This window comes from Perognathus longimembris, chromosome 5, assembly GCF_023159225.1.
Source record: "Perognathus longimembris pacificus isolate PPM17 chromosome 5, ASM2315922v1, whole genome shotgun sequence".
NCBI classification, from domain to species: domain Eukaryota; kingdom Metazoa; phylum Chordata; class Mammalia; order Rodentia; family Heteromyidae; genus Perognathus; species Perognathus longimembris.
In genome coordinates this window covers 87,697,793-87,707,880 of record NC_063165.1, presented here as the reverse complement: position 1 = coordinate 87,707,880, position 10,088 = coordinate 87,697,793, and the positions used below count along the sequence as shown (strand labels likewise).

Genomic DNA, 10,088 nt, shown 5'->3' with positions numbered 1-10,088 from the left:
TCTCAAGTAATTGCAAATGCAGATGATGACCTCATGAGTTATCCAATTGAGTTCTACTTTACATATTAAAAATTTACAAAATTCACAATACAGACATTCCCAAATTTGTGGTTGTGGGAAACAGTAGATAGACCACCGAAAATTGTGTCACTCGTGACTATTTACATGGTATTCATTTTTCTTGAAAAGAGGCCTTTTATTCCTTTGCTGAGTGGGAAAGATTCCTAAATATTATTTTTATTCTTCTGTAGATTTTCCTCTGGTATACTTCATTACACGCCTCTGGTATTCTGGAATTCTGAAGCAATATTTAAGGCAATCAGGAGATTTTCTTAGTTCAGGTCTTCCATCTTAACTCTAGAATGGACCTTATTCTCAATCATTATATCTCTTTTAGTTGCATCCTTTTCTGAAGAACAACCAATTTCACAACCCTGCTGGAGATCAAGTGATTTGGCATGACAAAAGGAAATTGGATGCAGAGTTTGCTCTTGCAAATATTTGGAATTTTCCAGAAGGTCTTGAACTTGAAGTGAAAGTAGGAGAGTTTTCTCTATATACTCTACAAAGCTATCAACTATCTTTATCTGAAGATATGGTACAGTGGGCCATAGGAACTACAGAGGTGTGCTGGATAACTTAGGAATGATTTTCAGAATATATTAGTAAGCAAAATTCAACCTTTAATTCTGTACCTTGCTGCTTGCTAGCAACTTACTGTTGTAATAGTAGCTACTTAACTGGCTGAGGTCTGAATATAACATTTTCCAATAAGTCCTAGCAGGAAAACCTGTGAGAGGCATCACCAATTATCCATCAATATGAGCTCTAGCATAAGCAATGAACATCAGATACAAGTCCTAAGCACTCAGTAAAAGACTTAGTTCTGACATACATACATACACACACACACACACACACACACACACACACACACACAAATTTGTAACCTATGTACTTACTAACAACCACAAATTTTACCTTTAAATATTTTCAACTTAAGCAATTGTATGGATGGACAGGGAAGGAACAGAATAATTGAATAAGACTGGGCACTCATGGCACTTGTAATTCTGTCTTCTCATGCTGCTGTTAGCTTCAGATCTCATATTTGAGGTCATGTCAACTCTGTAGAAAAAACTTTGAGGCCCTTATTGCAATTAACTACCAAATACCTCAAGTAGAGTTTTACTTCAACTGGTAGAATCCTAATCTTGAGCAAAAAAGTCCCCATTCTCAGCCTAGGGGAGTTATTTTGCTTAGGGACCAAGTTCTGCTGACCACGTTTGCTCACGTGTGCTCCCCTCACACACACCCATAAGCACACACAGAGGCACTGCTTCCTATTTTTGTCAAGGCCCACTAAAACATATACAGTTTTTTGGTTTGTTTTTTTTAATCTTTCCAACATTCAGGTAGTTAAAGTCAGTTTTACAATTCTCAAACTTATCTTTCCCAACTTTAAACTTTCAGGAAGTTCCAAGAAGAGGGGAAAAAAAGAGAAGGGAGAAAGGGAGTGAAGGAGTGACCAAAGTGGGCGAGAGAGAATGTTAGATTAACGAAAAAGTCCTGACTTCTCAACCCAGTACCTAAAAAAACACTTCAAGATGAAGTATTGCAGAACAACAACATATATGCTGAACAACCACTAGAGCTTTGATTTGCAAATGCCTACGGAGCAAACTGAGGTACTTTTTCTATCCCCTGTGTCTTCTGTCTCTGGTTACATTGAAGCACACACAGGAAAGCAGCGCGGGTGGCCCAGGCCTGTGGCCCTAGCTCCTCAGGAGGCTGAGATTGGTAGCTGTTGGAGACTGTTTAGGATGCAACGTGGGCTCCACAGATGCTCCAAGTGGAGCTGGTTGCTGCTGAATTGTCCACCCTTCCTCTCTGGCTTTTATAGATTGAACAATTGAAAAAATATTATTGGAAAAGTTTCTTGTGCTCCGAAAGACAGTTGTTCATGTCCTCCACATCCTCTCTCTGCTGACAATGTCTCGGATTGGGTCTGCCTTGGCATCCACAAAACGCCTCTGTTTAAGTGGAGGTATAGTGTCTAGATAAGGCTTGATAGTCCCTCTTTTCTTAGCCATCATTTTGGCTTTGATGGAAGCAATTTTTCCACTCCAGACAAAAGCCCGATCTATGCAGTCTGCACAATTCCTTCTTCATGGCCCTGCAGCAGAGCAGCCAGTCTCCCTCTGTCAGGGCACATAGCCCCTTCCTCCTCAAGTTGGGGTTACTTTGCTGGTGGTAAAACTTCATGTGAACCTGGTGTGACTTGAGTGGACCTCGAAAAAATATTCCCAGGGGGACATTTCTGTCTATACTTTTGATGTTGGTGCTTCACCATTGAGATACCCAAGGAGATCTTTTCAGTCAGGTCTGCTAACCACAGGGATATTTTTTGAGACCCCGCATAGAATGTAATCTGAATAAGCAAGGTGCATGTTCTGAAGTAGAAATCAGATAGCCTCCATTGTGTAAGATTCTCTGAGCTGGTCTTCCTTCCTGGGCCTCCCAACCACATAGTTGGCCTTGATATTCTTGGGGCAGGAGAACTCGCCACAGATCACCTCATCTCCCTTCACAATCTCCTTCTTCTGGATGTTGTACTGTTGAGGATGCTGAGCACATCAGCCATATTCCCACCGTAGCCACGACCCGGCCCTGGCCCCGGCTCCGCTGCTTAACTCGACGCACTTCCCCAGGTAGACCTTGCAAACCACCTGGGTGATCCTGTTCCTGACAGATGCTTTCACCTGGACTCTCCAGGCAGCTTCTTCCAAAGACCTCACAACCTCAGTTTTTCCCTAGCTTTTATTCAGATCCAAGCACTAGGGGGAAGGGCTGGGTCTAAGTTCCAATACAGAAAGATAGAATTAAGACACATGCACAGGAAGAGGGTTTGCATTTTTCACACCTTCCCTATTTAGTTCTCTTTTGTTTGTGTCTTGTCTTTTTTTGGTAATTTATTTATGAATTAAACAGAAATTTTTTGAGGTGTTGTGCAAAAAGGGTACAGTTACATAGTAGGGCAGTGTGTACATTTCTTGTGATATCTTACACCCTGTTTTTCTTTCCCTTCCCTAGGTCAGGTAGACATATACAATACACAATGTACCAAGAACATATACAGTAGCCACGTGGCCTACACCAAAGAAAATTCGCCTAGGGCTTTAAATGTAATGTCGACATTAGACAATATGTCGACAATAGTCTTATATGAACGTACATACATAGCTTTTGAGCTATTGTATTCCACTGAGAGGTCTGTGTCTTGTCTTAATGGGCTTGGGAGATGTAATCCTAGCAGGATATTGAAGAGGGTTAGAGGAAGTGGACACCGTTGTCTTGTCACTGCTTTTAGAAGTGGTCTCTGTTGATCTGTGGCAATTGATTTACAAATGTTGAACTAGACTTGCATTCCTGGCATGACTCCTGCTTAATCGGGGTGTAAGACTTTTAGCTCAGAAATGATCGCTAGGATAAGTGCACTTTAAGCTGCTTTTCCAGCCAGTTTGACACTGAGGCACTCTATGAAGCCTGTTTGGATACATATAGTCCTCCTTTATGTACCAGAAAAATACTTGTTCAAAATCATGGTAATTAGTATCAAACCTGGCAGTAGAGTGAATTTCTCTCCATATTTGTCTATTGGTATAAAATGCCAAGGTGACGATTGTAGATATTTTTTGGATCTCATTTTGAATCTCCTGAAGGGTTGCTTACTGTCTAACAAGTTCCCATCAGTCAGGGGTACAAGTGTAAAAAGGGTTGTATGTATTCAGTCACCAAGTCAGGTTGGATGTTAATGAGAGGATCCTTATTAACATCACCACTTGGCTACTTGATATTGCACTATAGCTTTGGGCTAAACAAATTATATAGCTCTTCTACTCAATATATACTTTGAATATATGTTCCTGAGGATATTTAAGAGTTGATACAAAATCAGACGAATTTCATGTCTAATAGGAACACAAAAGTCCTGGTTTCTGAATTACAGCCAGGGATCGAAATGCAGATATTGAAGATTAATAGGTTCTAATGCTTCAAATTTGACCTTTATTTTGATACTTTTCTGAAGATCCTCATACTTTGCTTGGGCCTCATACTCTCCATTGATCTCTCTCTCTCTCTCTCTCTCTCTCTCTCACGCACACACACACACACACACACTCACACCCTTCTTTTCCTGAAGTAGGCTTTTCTCCTTTGCCAGGGAAAAAGCATGACTGTTTTGCATGATTGGCACACTGTATATGGCAGATATAGTAATATGTGGATGTTGAGAAGATTTTAGTCCAGGTTTCACACATGGGATAGAGTTAAATTCCATTGAGGGAAAAGTGCAGTTAGGTCGGACAGTCTTCAGGTTGTCATTGATACCTATGCATTTCTTCCTGCAAAGTGTCAGATTGGCCAAGACTGTAAAACTACTGATAGCATCTAATGCATGTCTGGAATGTTTCAGGTCCATGAACCCTGTGGGCTTGGGGTTAAGTATAACCTCTGAATGCTTAATTGGGTGAATGATCTGACCAGAGGTTGCAGAGACTTGGTTTAAGTTTTGTGAAAATATTTTTTCGGAAAATAGAGAATTTTTGTTTAGGATTTATGATTGAGTACAACTCCATAAAAGGTGATAGGAGAAAAATATGAATGAGAGAGGAATCTGCACTCTTCGATGATGGCCTTATTTTCCCACATAAGGCCAATTATGGGAATAATGCCTGTCCAGGAATAACCATCTTATTCTTGTCTCCTCTGAACATGGCTTGTCAATACTTTTATTTTCTTTCAGCATCTAACTTCTAAGTCACAAGATTTTTTTTCTTAAAAGAAAAAAGGCATAGCAATGGGAGAGGTGAAGCGGGGGGAATATGAGAGGACATGAGGAGTTCCTACCTACTAGTAGTAAAATTCCAGCTTCACCTCATCCCGGATTTCATATTCACCTAGACCCATGGTGCTTGAAACTCATGTACCATTTCTTAAGTAAACATATCGCAAGTAATTTCTTAAGTATTCACTAGACACTGTGTGGAAAAGGGATGAAAATAGGTGTTGGTGGGGATGGGAAGAAAAAAGTGGCAGGGAGGGAATAGGTGACATTGTTCAAAAACAAACTCATTTCCTGACATAATGTAACAGAAAACCCTCTGTACCTCATCACTATAAAAATTACAACAAAATTAAAAGTTAAGGAAAAACCCAACCCTCAAAAGAAAAAATTCAAAAGATTTATTAGCATTAGAAACGTTGTTTATTTTTTCTTGCAGAGCCAATGTCCCCATGTACTTGCAGGTTTGGCACATTCATACAGGTTTTCAATACACCCACAGATATCATAGTGATAGGGAAATATATACATCACCCTTCAAGATAAAGGGACTGACTTTTTATTTAAACATACTTAGAAATGTGAGTTCCTTTCCAAGTACCGTTAACACCTGTTAATATGATGCTTCGTAGTTTTTACAAAGCAAGTTGCAGGTGTGGCAGTACTCTGTGATAGCACACATGGGTTTCTGGTGTTAGGCATGAATCATCTTCTTTCTCAAGGTAAGTATTTGCATTAATCTGTGCTGTCTGTCTCTAACTGCCATTAGAATATCCTCATAGTCCCATTTTGCAAACTTGCTCATGGCCTTTTGCATTCTTTCTTGTTCCATCTCCTTTTCTGGACTTTCCACTGTGAGTTTGTGCTTAGTTCCTGATGTCATGTCAGAGCGAGAGAGTTTCTCTTGGTTTCTTTCTTCCTCTTTTTTTCCATGGTTTACATTTTGTTGGATCTTTGCTGGTCCAGAAACTCATCTGTTGCCCTAACATTCATGTGGCTTTCCTTTCTTTGTCAATTTCTTTCTGAAGCTTGAGCATTTACCTCTTACTTTCCCCTATATGTGTATTTGTCAGTATGCTCAGCTCGGTCTTTCCTTCCTTTTCCATGGCCTTCTTTTTCTCTATCATTCTTTTCCATCTCTCCCTTCTCACTATACTACTCATGATCATTTGGTTATCTATCTCGTTCTTGTTCTCTGGAGCATGTCTCTCCTTGGCATTGTCTTTTCTCTGGATGGTCTCCTCTCCTCAGTTCAATTTCTTGTTCATGTCTCTTCCAGTGGGACTCTTTATTTTTGGTCTCTGTGTGCCTATAAGAATCCCTTTATTTTTGGTGGTCCTGGGCACTGTATTGATTCTCCTGGTCTCTGAATTGACTGTCATGACACTTCTCTTCCCTTTTCTCATGTGTTCTTGACTTTGAACTGTGGGTGTGGTGTTTTGCACCATACACTCTGTCTTGAATAGTTGAGCGTGATGGGGAATGATGCCTGTGATGATACCTAAAGTACTCCTTGGAGGCCGACATGACCTTTTCCTTTCTGCAGTTCACTTTAGCTTCTTCTACTTCATGCTCCTCACTGGTGGTACCATCAAAATTCACCATAAGAATGTGGTCTTCCCTCCTCTTTTGCACTTAGGTGTAGAATGAATGCAGGTTTTGTGTGCTCCATCCTGTAAATAAAATACATCAAAGTAACCCCTGGCTTTCTCTTCTTTCATTCCATTGGGCTTCATGAGAGCTGCACTGAGGTACTTCCAGTTCACCTACTTCTTGATTTAACAGATGCCTATAAAACCCACTGAGATCTATGTGCTTCCAGATGTCCCTCAAGCACATCAGCCCTGTTTTCTCTTTCTTCCTCTTCAACTCTCTCTTGTAGTCACTTTGATAGTCAGGTGTCACAAATGCCTCTTTATCAAATGCTCATTTCTCCAATTCTGGTTCTCTGTGTATTTTTCTTCTCTTTTTCCTGTTCCTTTTGTCAGATCTCAACAGCCTGTAGTAAGTTGCGAATATACTTGGGCTTTCCATCTTTGCCCAACAGCCATTGGGGTTATTTTCCTTCTCATTTTCCTGCATTTCATCACATATACTCTCATACTTACTCACAGTGGAATCGATCAATCCTCTTCAAGAGCCTGTCCATTCTGGTCTGTTTCATGGCTTGCTTCTTAGCAGCTTCCCTCTGAAGGCTGTCACAAATGGAAGTCACACAATCATATCATCATCATCATCATCATCATCATCATCATCATAATCATCATCAAAGATCTTACTATCTTCTGGGAACCATTGTTGTAGAGCTGACTCCATCTTGATTAGGGAAACATGGTAGGAAATGTTAGGGGGAATAGATTAGGTCAACCCAACCCCAAAACTCTGCTTCTGTAAATGGCTTAAATTGTTGCTTGCTCTAACCCCTACATCAACCTCCTACATCTGTGCCACACTTGCTTGTTTGTTGCTTGCTCTACCCCCTGCGCCAAGCCCCTACATCTGAGCTACGGTTTTACCTATATAAGCACCAATTTGAGGACTGCTTGGGGTCATGGTGGCAGCTCCTGAGTCTGCAATGTGTCCCTGGCCAGTCAACCTGCTTTTCACTAGCGTAGCTTCAGGTCGTGAGTCTGTGCTGCATCCCTTGCCGGTCAGTTTGCTTTATGCTTCCCCAATAATCCCATCTTTTTGGTTGAGACTGTCTCTGAGTGGTGGACACTTGGAGGGACGGGGACTCCCCTCCCTCAAACCCCATAACATTTCTAACCCTGACCAAGAAAAATCCTTAACCGCCTTCTCTTTTTTGGAGGGGGGGGAGAAGATGCCTGGGTTAGGAAAAGAAACCTCCGGAGATGTAGGTGTGTGTGTCTAAGCTTGGTCAACCAATTTGTTTTTCTCTGTTTCTGTTTCTGTGTCAGAAAAGTGCAATGCTTGTGGGCCTCAGACAGAGAGATGCTGGATGCAGGAGCTCTCTAAGTCTGGGTTGTTCAAGGTACGCCTAGACCCCCTTCTGAAAGTCCTCCTAGTGGAGGACGTGTATGTTGATCTTGTTCCTCATTCTGTGTATGGTTGTATCTGTTAGCATTTCCCCTGCCTTAGGTCCTCAGCTCCTCCCATTAGCCCCCAGATCTACCCATACCTAAACTCACTACCCTAGAACTATAATGGGCCACTCCTCACCATTCAGATCTATCTACTTCCCCTTCAGCCCCCAGAGAGAAGCTGCAACCTGGATAAGGTGCAAACACCATGATGCTCCCTCTCCCATGGGAGATAAGGCCCCACTAATAAACCTCCTTATGAACCTTCTTCTCCTGTCCATGACTGTCTCCGCATGGTCCCTTGGGATGGCTGGGACATATCCTTTCATTGGTGCCAAACCCACAATAGGTTCCCTGATGGATTTGCTCCCTCATTTCTGAGGGGTCCAAGCTGCTCCTGGGACCTATTCTTCTGTCCTAAGTCCATCCAGAGAAGCATCAAGGTAACTTTCTCATGACCGAGTGCTCTACTTCGATTCACCACCATAATAATGGATTTGAAACTCCAACTAGGGTGAGTAACCATTAGCTAGGGGCTCGATCCAATCTCTATAAGGTCACAGGGCCAAGACCACTCGGCCACACTGACCAAAATCTTGGTGCCAAATTCCAAGCCCCATTCCAGGAGACCATAAGCCACTGGACTAGGTCAAGAGAATCACCAATTGGTGTGATGACTCCAATTAGCTGTTTATTCCCTCACAGTGACTCCCATTTTGGAGTCAAATGAACAGAGCTCCACTGGGATGTTGGTAGGTATCTCTAATTCAGCTCTGCTGGTCACTTATCAAGGGTGGGGACATTCTAAAATGCTTCAGGAAAGCTGCTCACGTTTGAGCCCATGCAATCAATTTGCACCCCAAATTTGGAACTGTATGTGGCTCCTTCATGGGATACTGGACCCCTAATATTTTACAGGACTTACATAACTTCTATGAGTGCTCGGGCAGATGAAGCGCTCTCTCTCTCTCTCTCTCTCTCTCTCTCTCTCTCTCTCTCTCTCTCTCTGCCTCTCTCTAAACTCTGCCTTCCTGCCTGTGATACGGGATGGGCTGGTACCAGCTTCCAAAGGTACCAATGTTTGTTTAACATCTCCTTTGAAAGACACAAAGGAAGGTTTCCTGTTCTTGTTATTGATGTTTGTTAAGCTTGGGGATTCTGTTAAATTCTGCTTGTTGTTGGCTAAATCCCAAGTTTTCTCTAGCACTGACCATGTGGTGGACAATAGAACTGGTTTTAACAAGAGCCTTCTTGGCTTCATCAAGGTTCCAAAAACTCTATTTTTCCATCCTATCTTATCCTCTATTCCTACTAAGGAATGGAACCCTGGACTTCAGGAATACTAGGCAAGGACTCTACCACTGTTGCGCATCGGCTTGGCATTGAGGGGGGCAGTCCTGAGAGGCCGCCCCTTCTCCCCCCCTGGGGCTGCATGGCTGTTATCCACTCCCACCTTTTCCCTGGGTCCGAACCAGAAAGGCAGCTCTAACCAGCCCCACCTCCCGTGCTCCCGGGCAAGCCCAGGGGGGCGGTGCTGTGGGCTGTGATCTCTGCCTCTGGGGGAAGTTCCGTGACATCACTGTGATGGACAGCTCAGAGCAGCCTGCCACTAGCGGTCCAGCTAGCCACTCCAGATCCGGCCCCTTCCTGCCACCATTACTGTCATATAAACCCCTCCCCTGATTAAATGGGCGGAATTCTGTGAAGCTTTCCCCGAGAAGTCCACATGTCCTGCGTCCTCATTTCTAAAGCATAAGAGAGTGGGCGTGCGTTCTTGTGTCTACACACCTCCAAGGCTTGCACGTGAGACTGCACTCCAGCTGCTCCACCCGCGGGATGGGGCGGATCATGCGCAAGAGTGAAAGGGTCCCACATACCACTAAGCTACGTTCCTAGCCCTGACTTTCCATTGTCTCTATTGCTACTTCTCCTCCTCTCTCTATGCCATCACCACTTTCCCTCCCCTCTCCTTCTCCATCTTCTCCAACTGCTCCCTCTCTTCAGTGTTGAAGAATTCAGGGCTGAGCAATTAGCAGGCACCCATTCTACCATTAATTTATACTCCAGCCTACACATCTTCTCTGGGACCTGTTTTATTTCAATTCAAGTCAAAGTACACTTGTGCCAAAGTTGGCTTCTAACTTGCAAAATTTGACAAGCTAAATTAAAACACATTATTTTAAAATAATATAAGAACAGTA

The 10,088-nt window shown here is 42.8% G+C and overlaps 1 pseudogene; it reads right to left on the bottom strand.

Annotated features, from left to right (window-relative positions):
• Nucleotides 1-1,775: 1,775 nt before the first annotated feature.
• Nucleotides 1,776-2,644, bottom strand: LOC125351160 (annotated as a pseudogene).
• Nucleotides 2,645-10,088: the final 7,444 nt, after the last annotated feature.